This window comes from Sprattus sprattus (genome assembly GCF_963457725.1).
Source record: "Sprattus sprattus genome assembly, chromosome: 1".
Lineage (NCBI taxonomy): Eukaryota > Metazoa > Chordata > Actinopteri > Clupeiformes > Clupeidae > Sprattus > Sprattus sprattus.
Genome location: NC_137920.1, coordinates 58,141,817 through 58,160,960, shown reverse-complemented (window position 1 = coordinate 58,160,960; position 19,144 = coordinate 58,141,817). Strand labels below are relative to the sequence as shown.

Here is a 19,144-nt window from a genome sequence, read left to right as displayed (position 1 = left end):
AGAGAGAGTGAAAATATTGAAAAAAGGAGATAAAAATGGAGTGAAGAAGAGAGATTGAGCGTGAGAGAAAGTTGACAGAGAGAAAGATGGAGAGATGGAGAGAAAAAAAAATAGAGAATGGATGGTGTCTTAATGTTCCTAGTTACAGTTAAATTGAGAGGGACAGAGAGAGAAGAGGTTCTTTGGATTTGGCACAGGTGTCAGTGAAGCATACTAAGGCAGAAGGCAGTAACTTCTATGTTAAAGCTCAGTGGTATGATAACAATGGAATAATGACCCTATTCATTAATCAGTAGTAATACTATTTCATTTATCACAATTACCAATACAATGATTATCACACACACACACACACACACACACACACACACACACCATTGAATTATCACATTAAGCACATAAAATAATGAACTTGAATTGTCACATGAAACACATAAAACATCTATGTCAGTCCATTGGGGTGTGTGTGTGTGTGTGTGTGTGTGTGTGTGTGTGTGTGTGTGTGTGAGAGAGAGAGAGAGAGAGAGAGAGAGAACGATAGAGAATGAGGCCCATTTTCCCCCTCCACATGCCCCCGCTCGCCAAGCGAAGTTACCCGATTTAGATGCACCTTTTTCGGACTAGCCACAGGCACTGGGTGGGGGAATAGCCCGATAGCTTAGCATATCTGCCATGCAATTCTAATGGTAATGCTACCTAGCTTGGTATGCTAACTGTCGGTAGCCTATACATCGTGAAATCAACCAAAATACTGATGTCACTGGCTTTAATTATTTGATAATGGCATGTTAGTAGTACATTTAATATCAGTACATTTGTTTAATTACTGCTGATATTTTACAAATACGTCAAAAACTCATTTTTGACCAAACTTGAAGTTACGGTCTTTTGCCTTAGCACGGCAGAGTAAAGCACAGGTGCAAGCCAGTTTAAAGACCCTATTATGATGTCATAATGGCCCAATGTAAGTCAATGGGAGAAATTTATATTCGTTTTTCTTTAATATCTTAAAAAGTATAACGTTTAGAAAAGTGAAAAATACATAGCATAAGTGTCGTTTACAAGACCTACGCGACAAAGTTTGAATGAAGTTTCTACGTTAAGTGGTTCGGGCTGAATTAATCGCAGAAAAAGGTAACAAGAATAAGAAGAAGAAGAAGAAGAAGAAGAAGAAGAAGAAGAAGAAGCCTAGGAATAACAATACAGGGCATTTCATGCACTGTAACTAGAAAATGCATTTCCTGAAGGAAATACCAGTGCATGAAATGCAAAGGTTAAGAAAGGAAGAAGAAAAGAAAGAAGAGTGAAAGAAGGAAAGAAGAAAGGAAAGAAGAGTGTAAGAAGGAAAGAAGAGTGAAGAAAGGAAAGAAAAGTGGAAGAAGGAAAGAAGAGTGGATGAAGGAAAAAAGAAAGGCAAGAAGAGTGGAAGAAGGAAAGACAAAAGGAAAGAAGAGTGAAGAAAGGAGAGAAGAGTGGAAGAGGGAAAGAAGAAAGGAAAGAAGAGTGAAAGAAGGAAAGAAGAAAAGAAAGAAGAGTGAAGAAAGGAAAGAAGAGTGGAAGAAGGAAAGAAGAAAAGAAAGAAGAGTGAAATAATGAAAGAAGAAAGGAAAGAAGAGTGAAGGAAGGAAAGAAGAGTGGAAGAAGGAAATAAGGAAAGAAAGAAGAGTGAAAGAAGGAAAGAAGAAAGGAAAGAAGAGTGTAAGAAGGAAAGAAGAGTGAAGAAAGGAAAGAAAGTGGAAGAAGGAAAGAAGAGTGGATGAAGGAAAAAAGAAAGGCAAGAAGAGTGGAAGAAGGAAAGAAAAATGGAAGAAGAAAATAAGAAAGGAAAGAAGAGTGGAAGAAGGAAAGAAGAGTGAACAAGAGTGGCTCTGGATGAAGAGATAAAGAGAGAGTGAAAATATTGAAAAAAGGAGATGAAAATGGAGTGAAGAAGAGAGATTGAGTGTGAGAGAAAGTTGACAGAGAGAAAGATGGAGAGATGGAGAGAAAAAAAAATAGAGAATGGATGGTGTCTTAATGTTCCTAGTTACAGTTAAATTGAGAGGGACAGAGAGAGAAGAGGTTCTTTGGATTTGGCACAGGTGTCAGTGAAGCATACTAAGGCAGAAGGCAGTAACTTCTATGTTAAAGCTCAGTGGTATGATAACAATGGAATAATGACCCTATTAATTAATCAGTAGTAATACTATTTCATTTATCACAATTACCAATACAATGATTATCACACACACACACACACACACACACACCATTGAATTATCACATTAAGCACATAAAACAATGAACTTGAATTGTCACATGAAACACATAAAACATCTATGTCAGTCCATTGGGTGTGTGTGTGTGTGTGTGTGTGTGTGTGTGTGTGTGTGTGTGTGTGTGTGTGTGTGTGTGTGTGTGTGTGTGTGTGTGTGTGTGTGTGTGAGAGAGAGAGAGAGAGAGAGAGAGAGAGAACGATAGAGAATGAGGCCCATTTTCCCCCTCCACATGCCCCCGCTCGCCAAGCGAAGTTACCCGATTTAGATGCACCTTTTTCGGACTAGCCACAGGCACTGGGTGGGGGAATAGCCCGATAGCTTAGCATATCTGCCATGCAATTCTAATGGTAATGCTACCTAGCTTGGTATGCTAACTGTCGGTAGCCTATACATCGTGAAATCAACCAAAATACTGATGTCACTGGCTTTAATTTGATAATGGCATGTTAGTAGTACATTTAATATCAGTACATTTGTTTAATTACTGCTGATATTTTACAAATACGTCAAAAACTCATTTTTGACCAAACTTGAAGTTATGGTCTTTTGCCTTAGCACGGCAGAGTAAAGCACAGGTGCAAGCCAGTTTAAAGACCCTATTATGATGTCATAATGGCCCAATGTAAGTCAATGGGAGAAATTTATATTCGTTTTTCTTTAATATCTTAAAAAGTATAAAGTTTAGAAAAGTGAAAAATACATAGCATAAGTGTCGTTTACAAGACCTACGCGACAAAGTTTGAATGAAGTTTCTACATTAAGCGGTTCGGGCTGAATTAATCGCAGAAAAAGGTAACAAGAATAAGAAGAAGAAGAAGCCTAGGAATAACAATACAGGGCATTTCATGCACTGTAATAACAAAAGGGGTATTTTACCAAATTGAACCCTAAAAAAAACCTGGCTTGGCTGTGAATCCCAAAACAACTGATTACATAGCATTCAGAATATTTGATTCAATCAAGTGTATCTTCTCAAATATGCTGTATTTAAGCATATGTTAGAAATATAAGGTGGAATTACATGTTCACACAATGCTAAAGAGGCCGAGGCTTCTGTGTGTTTCTAGGCGGTGAGTGCACAATCTTGTTCTTACTTGTAGAATGGGGATTTACTATTTGTTCTCTCTCTTTTCAAGTGAAAACAGTTCTTCTTCAGTAAGTCTCGTTTTCTGTTTGTTTCCTCCAAAATGACTCTGTCTCTTCAAAGCTCACCTTGTAACTTTGCTCTTCATCCATCTCTGTCAGATCTCTCTGTTTGACTGTACACACTCACCTCCATATCACACAGCTACTCATTTCTTCATGCATTTCATATAGTTTATATTAATTTATATATATTAAGACATTATATTTCTTTACATATTACATATTATACTTTACATATTTACCAACATCCATACAATGATGATATATACATCACTTAAAAAACTATCAGAGGCTACCTTTTATTTTTACTGATTCTGAAAGACTGGTTGTGACTGGGATAAAAGTGAATGCTCGGTCACTGAACTTTCCAGTTTTTTTTTTCTGTCTACATGGAAGAAAAGAGAACAAGTGGTCTCCTGTCATGTGAGTTGGGTCATTATTTTAAAGTCAATTGGTTTGGCTACTTCCTGTAATAAAGTGCATATCTATTGCTTTCCTTTTCACAGGGGCATTGCTCAGCAAGTGAGCCATCAATAAAAATACAGGAATTGCAAGATTTACAGGTGTGGCAGGCACTTGAGTTGCACTTTCCTTTACATAATGAAGACCCGCCTGGTCATACCTTCATTGATGTGAAGGGTATCTTCATTACAGTATTACCCATAAAACAATGAAGAATTCGAATGAAGACAATGTCATTGATTCACTGTGTTCTGACGAGTGTAAAATATCGATGGCACACTTTGGTGAATGAATTTGAACCTAAGCATAAAGTATCCTTTTCCAGACATCACCATTAAATCACAAATCCCTTCATGCATGGTGAAAACAACCAGACAGGCAACCTGATAACTTAATCATATTTAAAAAAAATACTGAGTGTTTCTAAAGGTGTATGTAAATGTCTCACCACATCGGAGGGCAGGTCTAAATGTTGTAAATCTTAATGGGATATAGAGTGAGGGGATTGAATATTTGAGGTATGTCAGCTATATCGCCAAAAACAAAACAAATAACCCCCAACAAATAATGACACATTAATTAAGGCATCATCTTAATCATATTTAAAAAAAATACTGAGTGTTTCTAAAGGTGTATGTAAATGTCTCACCACATCGGAGGGAAGGTCTAAATGTTGTAAATCTTAATGGGATATAGAGTGAGGGGATTGAATATTTGAGGTATGGCAGCTATATCGCCAAAAACAAAACAAATAACCCCCAACAAATAATGACACATTAATTAAGGCACCATCTTAATTTCATCTTTTGTCAAACAACAGTAACTCTGGCTGTCTACGATATGTTAGTGCCTGCCGTTTCATCTTTAATCAAACAACAGTAACTCCTGCGTCTACAGTAAGTGCCTGCCATTTACACCTGCGGAGAAAATGACGTGGTGAACAGGCGGCAAATTTGAACTGAGGCGCGACCGAAGGGGAATTTGCCTCATGGAAGAAAACCGTTACGTGGCCCCAGGGAGAGGGGAAAACACGCAGAGTAAAACAGAGAGTTGGTGACACATTCAGAAACCCGCACTAGGCTGGCAGCTGCGGCCGTGCGTGAAGTTGCGTGCGGCTCACCACGTCTGTCAGCTTCCAGGCAGAATGGCTTCCCCCGAAACCTGCGCTTGCGTCCCCATCATGGCCGCATTTGCGAGCGATGTGTACAACATGCGCTATGTCTACGCAAACACACACCTATGCATATGCGCACCACACACCACTTCCTGTATTCAGGGTCGGCTATGGTAGAGCCCCTTGCACACTACAACCTTTAACACCCTACGCACCACATTCACAAAAACCATATATGAAACAATGTGTTGGCGTTTTCCACACACACAAACTCACACAGATACCTATAATGTATGAAATCTAAACTCCATTGTGCTGTATACCCCAGATCAGATCATACCCCAAATTTGTTAACCTCATTCTACATAACAATATACTCTCAATTGATCCAACATCATAAAAGGGCAACAGACAGTTAATATTTTAAGTGATTAATCTCATGATTATCTGTGTGAAACATACATAAAGTAGTCTAAACCACATGTTGATTGTGATTTTAGTACAATACATTTTTGTAGTGGTCAAATAAATATTTAGATATTAGAAACAGACATCCAGAAAAAAAGAAAAACCATCTGCATCAGCGTTTCTGGAGACGGAAAACGGAGCGAACAGCCCAGTTAGGATGAGAGGAGGAGAGTGGCTGATGCAATCTCTGCGCACCATTTCAGCAGAGGAGTTTGTGAGTGGGGGAGGGGGGGGGGGGGTGCAGCTTCTTGGGGGGGCTTGTTCTCCTGATGACACAGGTGCTGTCACTCACACAAAATGAGTCCCTAGACCCTTCGGCAAGGTGTCAGGGACTGCATGCGGACTGGGCCAACACTTTCACTTCGACGTGAGCTGGACGGATGACCTGAGTATTTGAGATCACTTGGGACTCATTGTGAGTAACACAAGTTTCTTTGCATTTCTTAGCAATCAAACAACACAACCATGGGAGTATCAACACAAGCCAGTGAGTAAGGCCGTTAAATAGTGCTGTGTTCCCTAGCTGATCACTCATGCTTCTTCGCACAAGCCCCAAAAGTCCCCTGCGGTTCCCTCTTCCGTGAACATGGTGGCCATTTACTATCAGCTCTTTCACCGGAACATCGTAGCTTTTTCAAAAGCCCTTCGCATTTCAGTTTGACCTTTTCAAGGTCACATACACACACATACACACACATACACACACACACACACACACACACACACACACACACACACACACACACACACACAAACACACACACACATACACACACACACACACACAAATACACACTCAAACCACAGACTCCCACCTCCCATGACCAATCATTCATGCGTATGTGAGGGAGGTGTATAGGTTGAAGGCGGTGGTGACATCTTCGTCTACTTCAAACGGAGGAGAGCCACAGACCACAGGCCCACAGCACAGCCCGGTTAAGAGGTACAGTACACGCTCAGTGAGGTCAAGACTCATTATCATCTTCTGAGGTCATCAGACTCCTCTGCAAACCAACCCTTAACCCAACCACCGGCCCAATTAAAGACCCCCTCACAAGGATCGGAAAGTGTAATTTCATTGTGGCCTCACTTAACCCAGTTAAAAAACAGAGACACTGACAAACCCAAACCCAATCACAAGCTCGACCTTTGACCGGAATCAACTAAGAACTAAGAAGTGACTGGAAGAAAAGAACATTCTGGCATTGTGAAAGATCACCGTGACTTCAGGACAAGTCATCAGCAACCTCTTTGGAATAATCTGTGATTAAAAAAAAGATAGCTTGGGCCCATTAGGGGCCGTTAAGTCAGCATGTGATTCAAAGCTGATGCGCTTGAAACACCTCCAGGCACTATGATCATCATCAAGCCCCAGAGAAACACACACCTCCAGGCACTATCATCATCATCAAGCCCCAGAGAAACACACACCTCCAGGCACTATCATCATCATCAAGCCCCAGAGGCCCCGTATGTAAATGAGGGTTATGGTTAGATGGAAAAGATTTTCCTATCCAGTGGTGTGACAACCCAAGACTGGCACAAAGATGTCGGCTGCCGCACACAGAATGCCCCTTTGCCTCTCAGCTGTCATATTTACAGTTAACCCTTTCATGGTTTAAAAAGGGGGAATGTTTTTATTCTAGAGGGAACCAAACCCCTTTTTAAACGGCTACATCTCACCCACGGCTCACGGAACACATGTACATAAACATATGCATAGCAACAGTCATCACACACCACATACACACACGCACATATGGACACACACCCGATCTATTTTCCATTTCTTCATTGAGCCCCCCCCTAATATTACTCAGCGGCTTGGGTTACTCACCCAATGAGGGGCCACCATCTGCTCCACAATGTGCTTGCTGAAGGTTAGGATCACAAAAAGTTTCTATTGAGAAAAAAAGAGAGAGAGAGAGAGAGAAAGAGAGAGAGGGAGAGAGAGAGAAGTGAGGGGGGGTAGACAGGCTCAGTCATGAAATCATTTGACCATGTAGTTAAGAGTAGTATGACAAGTCGTGAAGATTATGTTTATGACTCGTTTATTTTTAACACCCCCCTTCCTCCAAAACCCATTGAAACCCCCCTGTCTTGCCCAGCCCGACCCACCCCACGCAGCCTCCACATGTTGTCCGAGTGGTCAGCAGAAAAGAGGCCTTTGTCATAAGGGGTTACATCAGAAGCCATGGTGGCTGTGACACACAAGCCACCACACACCCTAATTAGGAAATGAGAGAGGAGCGAGTGGGGATGACTGATGCTCATGAAACAATCAAAGAGAGGGATGAAAAAGGGGGGAAGAGTGATGGAGGGTGGTGGGGTGTCAGGAGGGGAAGATAAAAGGGCTTTACAGTTCCACACTCGGGGTCTTTTTTCTTTCTCTCTCTCTCTCTCTCTCTCTCTCTCTCTCTCTCTCTCTCTCTCTCCCACTCTCCCTCCACTTTCTTTGCTGTTGGTGGGACTGAATAGCCATTTTAAAGTAAACCCGTTTCTGAGATCCTGTCCTGTCTGGATCCTGCTTAGTCATCGTCCTGGACTTGTGGTTTGTGTGGTAGGTGGAGGATGAGGGGGAGGAGGGGGAGGAGGGGGGGTGTAGAATAGGGAGGTATGGCAAAAGGCATGGAGGGTGAGGAGTGGATGGCGGTCAAGGAAATCTCTGGAAATCACTTGTAAAGTTCTCATCATCATCCAGCGAGGCTTTGAACCGCTCCTAAATCTCCAGAACAGTAAGCTAGAACGGGGGGAGGGTACCCTTTGTAGGGTAAACATGTTCTGAGAAAGAGAGATATTCAACCTTCTAAAGGAACAAAAGCCTCTTCAACATCCCTACTGATGGCCTCCCTCAGTTTGGTAGAAACCACACAACAGCATCCAGTGCATACAGTACAATCACAGCAGCAGAGAAGTTCACCACTGACTGGATATTCCTGTTTTGGTCTACACTGAAAGATTGTGGAAGTGAAATCATTGCGTCTGTGATTTTTTTATTTTTTTTGGTAAACACATTAGGATGTGACAGAGGTGGGTTTTGTGAAAAACACCATTGTGCTTTTGTGAGACATTTCCTCCGCAGAAGAGGAAATAAAGGTACAGATTTCAGGCTTTTTTATCTGGCTGCCACACAAGACAACAAAGGGCAGACTAACACTGACCAACAGATGCCATATGAACAGGCCTAAACCAAGCACGTGTACAGGTTTAGGCTTGTTCATTCACAGAATAGAGTTCCATGATTCATGCATCGCAGGCAATCTGGATTACAACTGCTTTGAAAAGGCAGAAAATATCAACAGCAATAAAGAAGAAAAAAAGATCCACTGTTCCCAGCAGTTTTCATACATGTTAGGGAATACGTAATATAAATACTAGTCAGAACTGACTGCACTCCTATAGCAAGCATGAAGCAGTTTTAGCCATGTGCCCCTTTGAACACATACAATACATATTTGCCAACTACACTAAGGCTACCTTAGTTTTACAGTCATCACAAGGACAAATGTACCTGTTTCTATTAGATATAATATAATCAATTTCTGATAAAGGTTATTTTCACAGAAGGTGATGAGGTGATAGTTTAGGATTTTCAAGTTTTTTTCTAGTAACTATTAGTAAGTAAGTGAATATTTCAACATGCCCACAACGTGATGCCAGGCTGCTGCCAATGCAAGGCTGCATATCTATGTTCACAAGTTCTATAGTAATGAAGCTAATTTCAGATATTAGTAAGAGGGAGATGAAACAGAGTGAGAGGCCAGGCAGACTTCTTTATGGACTATATACATACTGTAAACATACTGTATTTAGCCAATAAAGAATATAGTCAATAAAGAAGCCTGCCTGGCCTCTCTCACACACTCTCTTCTCTTAACTTTTTCCTCCTCTGCAAGGATGTCATTTTGGTTCTATCTCTCCTTCTTTTTGTGCATCTTGCGGTACAACAGTCTTCCGGTGAGGTAGATCTAAGAGATTTAAAAGGTGAGTGAAAACTACCACACTAATGTGGTGCTTCACTGACAGTTTGGAGCATGTTAAGGCTGCCAGCTAGCTGTGCCCCATTACCTGTGTCTCCACAAGTACACTAGGAACTGATTTGGACAGATTGGGACCAGCTAAAACATTGGCTTGTCATTTGTTGCTATCGGATAGGAGACACTGAGAAAGACAATAGTTGTAAGAGCTGTATTGCTGGTAAACAGAATGTCACCTTCAGAATGCCAAGGGAGCAATGGAGCAGTGTGTCGCTCTGAGCTGGCAGGTATCGTGTGTCTCTGCTCACCTGATCTGCAGGTGAATCATGGCCACTGAGGTATTGAGACAGGCTGGCGATTCACGCCCACACATCGTGCAAAAGTGATCAAATGCCAGGCTCTCTTTGTGATTGTGCAGCCAAAGCTTGTGAGGCCCAGTGTTCACCTGCTCGTTCTAGAACATTCTCTCTTCTGTTTTGTCAACCCCCCCCTCCCCCCCCCCCCCCCCACACACACAAATATCGGTGCACAAAGCTTGGTGGCACACCACTATGACAGCCTCCTGGCATGGCGAGTATGCTTTATTGGGCTTATTCGGGCCTTAAAAAAGATTTCAACACCCAAACATATACAAAGGTTCTACAGGGGGCATAGCTGGCAGATGCCCGTTGGAGATCATTTGTCATTCTATGACACAGAGTGTGTGTGTGTGTGTGTGTGTGTGTGTGTGCACGTGTGTGTGTGTGTGCGTGTGTGTGTGTGTGTGTGTGTGTGTGTGTGTGTGTGTGTGTGTGTGTGTGTGTGTTTGTGCATGCGTGCGTGTCTGCACTTGTGCCTTTGTGCTCGCCAGTCAGAAGAGTAAAACCGCCTTCACCTAGTGTGTCCATGCATCTTTTGATATGAATCTTCTCTTTTGATAGTTTGCACTGCATTCCAGTGAAACACTGAAACTATCTGAAATACCAGGGATGTGACACTACACAAGTATATCAGTAAGAACCGCTTGTCACCTCAGGTCAGGGAGCAAATCAATCTTTTCCCCATCCAGAAGATCAATAAAGGAACTACACAACTTCATAAGTACTGTTCCGTAAACAAAGCGGAAGTTGAGGTCATGAAAATGTACTGGCATTAATTATTATTTACCTATATGTAGACAAAACAGCTTGACATCTCTTTTGCAATGGGGGCGAGAGGCACTGAATCTTCATGTTTAAAATGTTTTACCCCTTTCTCTACACAGGGGCACCCCATCGTGAAACTGTTAATCTCTCAAGCAATATTTTCAATCCACTGTCTCAAGTTTCAACCTCGTTGGCCACATTCTGGAATGCCCAGGGGAGTATTCTTTGAGCTGTTCAGCAGCTTATGCAACAAAATGGAGGACGATAGTAGGGAAGTACACAAAATGGCTTCCTTATAAGGGTTGGGTAATGGAACATCACCAGCATAATCCTCAAAGACCTGGACAGACAAATTAAAGCAGACTATAGAGTTTTTCTAATATACATTTAGAAAATACATATTTAGAGGAAAAGTTCACCTAAATGTATTCAAAATATAACCTATAAGAAATGCACTGATACATAATACATTATAACTTCTTCAGAACAACATTAAAGTAAGGAATAAATATGAAGAATTAACTTTAAATCAGATAAATTTGTTCGGGAGGTGTAGTTTTTATGAGTAATCATAAAAACAACACCTCACCCTCTCGTTTTGTAAGCATTTTCACAATGGCTTTTCCAATGAAAGAAGCCCCCCAAAGAGTCCAAAAAGGCACAATAAAATGTCGACACGTTATCCCTGCATGGTCAAACAGTGGATTTGGAATCTTCAGGCAAATAAGACATTTATGCCAGATAAATTGACATTAATATTAGTACATATTTATTAATATAAACTTTATATAGAATGATGATTTCTCATGGCTATTCAGTTTACCAGGGGTGTATCAATTATTATTTTTTTTTTCCACAGTAAAGGAATGTTTTTATTTAAATGCGTATATCACAACTCATGTCAGTAAAACTATAAATAATTGAAAGATGTCAGAAGTCATTTAAAGTTAATTGTGAAGAAAAGCCTTTGAAGCTAGTGTAATACGGTAGCATTATCTGGTGGAATCTTTTATTATATTTATCAGAGACAGCTGCAGGTGGTAAAAAAACAGATTATATTATTGCAGAAACTTACTGAAGCGCAGGCAAGAATTCCAATGACTCCAACTCTTTGCCGCGCTTTCTGGACAGCCAACTTTGTTCTGGTGGCAAAGTTCTGAAAGGGAGAACAACGGCCAAAATTGTTGTTAATGACCTGTTACTATTTCATCCTCTTAACAATGGCAGTGTACAAAATATAATTACTTAACCTGCATTAACACTCACAATTTTACAACCAACCTTTTTCATTTCATGTATACCAAAGGTATATATGAAATGAAAAACATTTTGGAGGTTAAATTAAAGAATAATTGTATTTTAGATATGCATTTGCCCACCCAAGTGGAAAGATCCCTACTCTGGTTTTGAATTGTAGCAGTATGCAAGATTACGTGCATATTAGATAAAAAGCTCAATCTAAGTTTTTTAATCAAATAAAAAGTAATAACAAATTATAGTTTTCATAAGGAGATTGCATCATTTGACATAACACAAAATCAATGCATTTGAAAAACTGGTTTTAAGGTATTTTTTGCACTGAGAACATTTCCTCTCACCATCCAAATGCTTGAAAACTCACTTGTCTTTTAATAGTATTTAAACATATAAATATATTTGATCGTTATGTCATGCAGACACTGTAAGACCACCATAAAACAAGTTTGCAATATGTTTCCTAACGAATAAATGTAAAATGATGACCTTGACAAAGAGTTCAAATTCAAAATAACCATTTAAGCAAGATTACTGTGTCAACATCTTAACAGTTTATTTCAACAAAAAAGTCCATTGCATAAAATGAATAGTGTAAATATTTTATTGGTGTGTAAATCAAGCATTTATTTCAGACACAAATTGCACACATTTTGGTTACACTTGAAGCAAAGCCAGCAGCACAATGCACCATGAAGAACCAGTAGGACGCTATCAACCATGAGACGAGTTGAACTACAGTGAGTCAGTTCAGGCTGTAATCGTCAATCAAGCATAGTTTTTATGTTTATAAAACAGCTATAATTAAAGTCACTAGATTAAGCAGATTGATAACTTGAATGTTACACATTTTTCTACCACATTTTCATATTAATTTGCATACACATATGCATCAGGGGAAACACATTAAATGTACTTCTTAATTAATGCTACTTAGGAAGTTTTCCCTGATCAAAAACAGATTTCAATCCAGGTGACCCTAATTTCAGTTTAGAAAAAATGCACATGCACACAGATAATGCAACCAAGTGTTAAATCTTTAACAGTAAGAGGTTATTGAGTCATACTGGTATTTTGCAGTATTATTCGTATTTGTGTCTGAGCCGAGAAAAACAGACGCATGATCAAATGAGACCAAACCAAATAACCAGATACACCCACCTGGTCGCAGGTCATGTAATTAACCGCTTCAAATTAACCCTTTCAACTATTTAAACATGTCTCACAGTGTATACAGTTTAGCATGTTGATTAGAGGGAAGACAGGTCCTTATTAAGACTGACATATTTGACTGTTTCACAACACAGACCCTCTCCAAATCCCTCTAAAACCTTCAACCTCTGAAAACTTATTTTTTTTGTTGTCAGTGAATCAATCAAGCATGCAGGCAGTTTCTCCTTTTTACTCTTACTTTCTCTGCTTCGCCCTTTACGTGAGTATAGGTAAATTCCCCCCCAAAGTGCCCCAAAATCTTTTAACCCTTACCATCAACTGAAAACAGCCCTTTCACTGTCTCTTTTTAAATTCCATTACTATTGGGCAGGCAGAGAAGAGAAAACAGACACAACACGACCAGGCGTCTGGGCCATTCCAGTGAGTCACAGAGAACTCTCTTGATTCTCAACATGTTCCCTTCTCCTGCCTGAACAAAAAGCCTTTTTTTAAAAAAGGATGACAAGGAATTTTCCTGAAGATACCTCTTCTGGGAAGAGGTGGGAAAAGGGACTGTTTATTCTGTTCAATGCAAGTTTTAAATATTTATGGGAACTGGGTTTGAGGAGGTATTGGTTTAAATCTTAATGCATCTGAATTTATGCTTGCCCATTTGGATTGGATGAAAAAAGGAAAGCTTTTGAATGAAGTAAGATGTTTACTTAAATTAATGAATTTAAAAGGCATTCATTGTTGTTCAATAATATGGGCTCCTTATTTTCAGTGTTGTCAGTGTTGCATGTGTGTTGGATTTCTGTGCTGAAACAGTAAAATTATGACTCTGTTACGTGTGCAAATGTTCTCACAAGAAGACAAACTGTAAACTGATACTGAAATTTAATTCCAATGATTCTTTCTGGAGGGCTTTTTAAAGAAAAAGAACCTAGTAAATTTGTGATCTTTAGTTTTCAACATCTAGGCTGATGCAGATCACACATAAACACACTGACAGATAAAAACCAAAACTGCCAATGTTGTTATTAATGCATTTTAATAAGAATTGCTTAAACCAGACTATAAATAAGACTCACCATCATCTCATTATTTGATATCATTGGAAAAAAAGTACAACTTTCTTTTTTTTTCTGGTGGGTGTTGTGGTAAAAAAAACATATACTGAAAAAATATGGCTTTCCATTTTCATAAACATGAAGTACATACTATTACATTTGAAGTACACACGTTTACATTTGCAAAAAGAACATAAGGTTGTGGGCTACTATATTAATCAATCCCTGGATTTAAATACATTATAAAACACCTTCTTCAATAAGTGAAGTGGTATTCAACCCCGTACACAGTATGGCCCATTTTGGATCTGACTGTGCAACAGCTTTCTGCATAGTTCAAAGGAGAGTTTCCATCCAGTATTAGACACACTCTCAATCACATCGACTTAGAGATGACACAAATATCAGCACATCTAAGATGTTGAAAAAGCCAGACAGATTGATATTTCTTATACGGACTGATTTTTTTTTGTGTTGTTCAAACATAAACAATAGGTGCTTGAATGGTCTTTTGTGATGATGGTTGCTGTAATGGTGGGTGGGTTTATGACTGTTTTCATACCTAAAATGGTAATCAAATGAGTTATACTGAGGGGGGGGGGGGGGAGGGTGGATGAGGGAGGAGGGGGAATATAACGGTCTGACATCTTATTGGCCCAGTTTGAATTTGAAACTCCCTGCCACCCAATGGCTTGACCTTACTCATACAACAGTGCTCTTTGATTTCAGCCAGGACAACACGAGTCACACAAACGATACAGTCTCTCAGCTCCACTCAGTGCACTGGAATGTGTACCATTTAAAACATGACCATCACTGAGGCATTCCCTGAAACCGCAAAAACGTATAGGATGTCCCTGACAGCCCATACCATACCCGTACCATACATGACACACCATCTCTGCCAGCCCGCCCATGCAAGGGCAGGCCAGCAGTGGCAGGTCGATCGTCAGCGCCTGATATGTGACGGAAAGCTGATCCGCTGCTATCAGCAAACGAGAGAGCATTATCTGAGCGCTCTGTTTGTGCGAAACCCAGTATCTGATGGTGACTTCAGGCTCGTTTACCATTTCATTGTCCACATAGGAGGTTAACGGGGAACTCTTCTTGGGGACTTCAGGACAACGAGGTGCTGACACTGACTGAATTGAATTGTGGGCGTGTGGGTCCTGGTGTGCGTGGGCCTGTGTGCTGTGTGACGGTGTACAGCCAAGTTTCGTGTATGGCTGTATTTCTTCAGATACTTTTTTTTTCTGTGACTCCTGCGTTTTCTTTGTCCATATTTTGACTTTGTTGTGGGATCTTACTCTCTACACCGTGGTGTCACTAGAGACAGAGCCAGTGAGTCACTGAAAAGCGCTTTGCCGGTCCTGTCCCCGAAAGGCCATCACCGACATGATGAAGATTAAACATGATCTTCCACAGCATGAAACAAAGTGCCCACAAAGGCACTTCCTGTGTAAAGACGATAGCCCACTCTCTACTGTACATCTCCATGTCAAACAATACTAGCACATCAAATTCAAAGGGCTGTGTGGTTTTTTTCCCCCTTTTCTTTCCTCTTCCTTTTTCCTTTTGCTTTTGTATGGCTTTTTTTTGTGCAGTGACTTTCTTAGCCACAACATTGCCGATCATCCGGAGGGAGTTTTGGTAGATCCACAAGCCACACCCTCCTATCGCCGGCTCATGGAAAATTACCATCTTGGCAACGGCTGCCATTCACAAACACCGCTGCCACACCAGAACAGCACCACGCCTCAATACCCCCTCCCCACCCCCCCCCACCCATACACACACACAACAACCCCAATCTCCTCAACCGAACCCCCCCAACCCCCCACCCATACACACACACACACACACACACACACACACACCCATACACACACACAACAACCCCAATCTCCTCAACCGAACCCCCCCACCCCCCCACCCACACACACACACACACACACACACACACACACACACACACACAGCAACCCCAATCTCCTCAACCGAAGCCCCCCACACCCCCGAGGCACGGTTTAAGAGCAATTAAATTTAGGAGATCTTGACAAGGCCTCCCATCATTAAAACCATGGGAGGACGCTTCTAGCCTCCCTCACTCGGAGCTCCTCTACTCAGCGGTTTCCTACGCATGTCTTTTTTTCTTTCTTTCCTTTTCTTTCTTTCTTTTGTGTGAAATAACTCTTTCTTCAACACGCTTTGTGTCGTCGTTATTTAAAGGTGAATTTGTACATTTTGGGTGAGTGTTTGTGTACGTTTCCGTTCACGTTTACGCATAATGATTTTTTTTGCGGAGGGGTTTTTGTGCAAAATGTCTTGCACATTTCTTTCCCCACCTGCACTGTACCTTAGACGGGTAATTTTAATAACACAGAGCATCCGGTATTTAATAAAAGTTCAGGGAGACAGTTTGAATACCAACCATATCCTCTTGCCAAAAGCAATGACGAGGACTGACGTAAAATGTGGGGGAAAGGGGCGGGAGGGGAGATCCCAGCACATATTTAATGATATACTGGTGCCTTTTCAGAACTGTGCATGAAATGTAAATTACAGTTTATATAAACAGAATTCCATTCTTTGTTTATGCAGAAACTAAGATAACTGTATTCTTATGTTTGAATCAAGTATTTTCTCATACCGGAGTCAAAGGAACAGGAATTTCAGTACCACTTCAATGTAAAACCAAACACCATGTTTGGGTGACATGTACAAGTACGTACATTATCTGTGATCTTGAACATGTCATTCATGGAAGAGAAACATACTGTGACACTCTGGTACATGACACATCTCAGGAAATAGATCTGAAATGAATTTTGCTTGATGCTGGGAGAGTGTAAAAGATGGGGGGGGGGGGGACTTGAGACCTTAGAATGACTAAAAGTCAAACTGTAATTTCTCTGTTTTCTGAATGAAAGCATTTTACTGTTTGAATCAGGATGGAGTTAATTAGCCATTATCTCATCTCTATGTGACTGCTTAGTATCAGAATCCATCACATTTATTTTACCTCTCTCTCACGCACACTCACTCACAGATACACACAAAACATGGACATGCACCTACACACACAAGCGCACATGCACACACACACATACACACACACACACACACACACACACACACACACACACACACACACACACACACACACACACAATCATAAAACAGGACAGGAAGTTGAGTAATTAAAAGTGCCTGATGCAATTACTGCTGAGGCCGTTTGGGAAAAAAAATTCAAATCCATCTATCGCAACATAAAAAAACAAGAGCGACTGAAGGAGCAAAAATAAAAAGAGAGAGAGAAGGGGGGAGGAAGACAGAGAGAGAAAGAGAGCGGGAGGGAGAGAGTGAGAAAGCAAGCGAATGAGAGAGACAGAGAAAGCAAAAAAAAAGACAGTGAGTGATATAGAGAGAGGGAGAGAGAGAAAGAGAGAGAGAGAGAGAGCGAGAGAGAGAGAGGGAGAGAGAAAAAAAATGCACGCCCTGGAGTCCACGTTGACAAATTCTTTAACAAGCTGTGGTTGAAGGGAAGCTGGTTCTATTCTGAGTCACCCCCCCCCCCCCCCCCCCCCCCCCCCCCCCCCTCCTTTCAAACAGTTTACTGGAAACACGGGGGCCATGAGAGGGAGGGGGGATTTTCAGAGAAGTCACGTGACTGGGCAGGGCTAACCACAGCTCCGGGAGCTCCGAGCCGGAGAGGCAGACACACGCCCGACCCATACGCCCAGCCCAGCCCAGCACAGATGGCTCAGAGCTGGGCTCGGCTTTTGCCTGGGAGTTGGCAATCGAGAATTCACAGACCAGTTAACCCCTTCTTTGCCGGCACATACAACAACAAAAAAAAACACTTCAAAGAGCGGGAGGACATATTTTACAGGTTTGATAAAAGACTCACAGCATGATATCACAGCACGCTTTCACCTTTTTCAGAGCTCCGACCTTTTTGAAAAATCCCACCACCCCCTCTCTCATTTTCATGCCTTACGCTATAACAAAAACAACTAAGAGTTGCCTGTCTTGAATGAAAACAAGGTAAAACAATAGTCTGTCTTTGGGAAAATCAGTGGGTGAAGCTGCGAATGAGTGATTTGTCCGCAGCAAGTTGTGTCGGTGCACGGCGACAGGTAAACCGCCATCGCCAGGGAGATGCCATGCAGCTACAGAGAACCTTGACTATGACTCCGGGTCAAAGGGTCGGGCACCAACATCTGATGCCAAATGACATAGATACACACAGATACACCCACTAACTCTTGTGCCCACACACCCACACACCCAAACACACACACACACACACACACACACACACACACACACACACACACACACACACACACACACACACACAGACTCTTAAACACTTCTAATGCTTTTCCTTTTCAAATCAATTTCCCAAATAACCCTGGAGGATCTCAATTAGTGTAATTAACCTCCATTAAGAATCCTGTGATAATTATAAATCCTTTAAAATCCTTTAAAAGTCCAACTCCAAATAGACAAAATAGAAATCCAATCGATGGCAAAAAAATACAAATATATATGTGTATATATATATATTTCAATATCACAAACTATGGTACCATCCTCAAAAAAGCAATGGTATTACTCGATGAAAAAGCAGGTAAAAGCGAGCAGCTGTCTCCCTCGGTATGGACACAGAGTTGCGTTTGCGATCGGGACGAGCGCCGGTCCCGTAAGGCTTGCCAGGGCAGAGATGTAAAGAGAAGCACTTGCGAATGCCATACATCTCCTGTAGAGTGAAGCAGCTGCCGCCAGATGCTGTCCATATACGTGCAGGCATGAGACAAAACACATACACACACACACCACTTCCCCACCAGCAGGGGATGAGAGAGCGAGAGAGGGAGACTGAACGCCCGAGAGAGGGACAGACAGAGAGAGTGTGAGAGAGAGAGAGAGAGAGAGAGAGAGGGGGACAGAAAGAGAAAGAAGGCATACACTGCATGAGACGGAGCCCTAGAGAAAATGAAGTAAAAACCGAGACCTCAAGTAAGGGAGTGAGTGAGTGAGGGAGAGAGCAGAGGAGAGAGAGAGAGAGAGAAAACATGACTGAAGGTCAGTGAGTGAGAGAGAGAGAGAGAGA

At 41.3% G+C, this 19,144-nt stretch overlaps 1 pseudogene across 1 annotated transcript in view; it reads right to left on the bottom strand.

Moving 5' to 3' along the window:
* Positions 1-19,144, bottom strand: part of LOC308370601 (vacuole membrane protein 1-like) — a 38,381-nt pseudogene that overhangs the window by 16,194 nt on the left and 3,043 nt on the right. Inside the window, exons 2-3 of the transcript in view lie at positions 11,625-11,705; positions 7,286-7,348 (exon numbers count right to left, since the gene is read on the bottom strand). The product of the transcript in view is annotated as a vacuole membrane protein 1-like (transcript). The remainder of the gene's footprint in view (positions 1-7,285; positions 7,349-11,624; positions 11,706-19,144) is intronic.